This window comes from Ananas comosus, linkage group 10 (genome assembly GCF_001540865.1).
Source record: "Ananas comosus cultivar F153 linkage group 10, ASM154086v1, whole genome shotgun sequence".
Taxonomy (NCBI): Eukaryota; Viridiplantae; Streptophyta; class Magnoliopsida; order Poales; family Bromeliaceae; genus Ananas; species Ananas comosus.
The window spans coordinates 5,819,619-5,821,836 of NC_033630.1; positions in this window are offsets into that span (position 1 = coordinate 5,819,619).

The following is a 2,218-nucleotide window of genomic DNA, read 5'->3' on the forward strand; positions in this document are numbered from 1 at the left end:
TAACTTTGATCTAAAATTTTAATGTCATATCATCAAAGTTTGTAAGATTTTTATTTTCAGCCGTTGATTTGGGCCACTTCGATCACTAGGCAAATGATATCAAAAAATCACAAAATTTATTTTCTAGATACTTCAAATACTCTAGATCAAGTCTAACGAAGCCGATCGTCGATTCGAAAGTCCGAACATCGAAAACAAAGTGGAAGCACGGAGCCCTCCGTGCTTCCATAAGCATCCTAGCCGCACTCTATATAGATATATAGAATTGAGCTAGAATATTTTTACAAATATTACCCCCTTGGTGCTTTTAGGTTTTAGCCCTTGTATCTACTCCTTGATTACTAATAGCTTTTGGATCAAACACTATTCCAACTATCACCACCTACCACCACCCACCACCATCATCCCAACCTTATATTTCTCCATCTAAGGGTTAAAAACTCACAAGCACCAATCTTTTGGTGCTTTTGAGAGTATTCTAGCTCAACTATATATATATATATATATATATATATATATAATTGACCTCGTATGCTTTTAAAAATATCAAGTTATTGGTGCTTGTAAATTTTTGACCATTGGATTAAAGGATGTGCGGTTAGGATGATGTGAGCCCCCTAAGGTTGATTGGGTGGTTGGTTGAATAGTATAATCTAACAGTTGAAAATGATCAAAGGTATAGATCTAACGGTAAAAAATTTACAAACACCAAGTGCTTGGTACTTTTATAAGCACCATAGCCGGACTATATATATATAATTAGACTGGAATACTATCAATAGCACCAAGCTATTGGTGCTATTAATTTTTTAGCCCTTAAATTGAGAAATATGTGGTTAGAATGATGTGGACCCCCTAGGGTTGAGTGGGTGGTTGGTTTAATAATATAATCTAACGGGTAAAAATAAGCAAAGTGTTAAATCTAACGGTGGAAAACTCGATAGCACCAAATTCTCGGTGCTATTAATAGTATCCCAGCCGGACTCTATATATATATATATATATATATATAATCCTAAAGGGCAAAAAGGTTTTACACTCTAATTCTGAAGTTGACCAAAATCCAAAATGATTATAGTTTTAAAAAACAAATTAATGGAACAAGTACAAAATGATGACCCTTCAATGAAGAAGGTGTAAAATATGCATTTTATTTTGTAGTGTTCCAATAGTATTGGTCATAAATGTATATATGAGAAATGCTACTTATACACATCACTTTTAGAAGTATATCTTGCATCCTCTTTATCCAAGGATTATCTTTTTCTATTTGTCACACCATGATGATTCCTATTGGCACGGTATGGTACAATGCATGTCAGACTTACCGATGTGTGCTGATCATAAAAAATTCATATGTACCGATACATAATAGTATGCAATATTTATTTTTTTTACCAACAAAATATTCTAACAGTTTATTATGTACGTACTTTTTGTTAAATCTTTTGAATTTTATTTACTTACTAATTAAAAGAATTGAGAGCTTTAAAATGTGCTATTGACACAGGGTTGTATCGTGCCGATATCTTATTGGTACGATACGACACGATATATACGGCGCGTACCGATGGACACTTAAATTCATGGCTCATATATATGTAAATGAGAAATGCTACTCATACACATCACTTTTAGATGTACATCTTGCATCCTCTTCATGTGGGGAGAGACGGTTGCCGGTGCCGCGGCCGCTGCTATGGCGATTCCTGGGGGGCGAAGCTCCGACGTCGCGGCATCACTGGAGGTGCCACAGCCGCAGCCGCGGCCGTTTCTACGCAGCAGCAGCCTCTGCCGTCTCCTCCCACCTCTCCTTCTCCTGCTCTTCCCGCTCCTTCCTGCTCTTTCCGTAGCAGCAGCCTCTGCCACCTCCTCTCAGCCTTTCTTTTTTTTTTTTCAGCGTCGCGCCGGAGCCGCCCCAGCCTTCGCTCCTTCCATCCCCCACACGTCCCCTACCATTCCTACGCGGCCTGTTTTAGCTTCATCCGGCGGAGGTGGAGGCGGAGGCGGAGGTGGCGGGAGACCCTTCTCTTTCTTTTTTTCTTGCTCTCTTTTTTTTTTCCTTTCTCTTTTTCCATATTCTTATAAAACCAGTCAAATAACTTTTTCGCCTGGCTTAAACGTTTTTGCTTTTTCCACCGGGCGAAAATGTTATTATTATTATTATTATTATTATTATTATTATAACTACACTATTTATTCTCTAATATTGAGAACC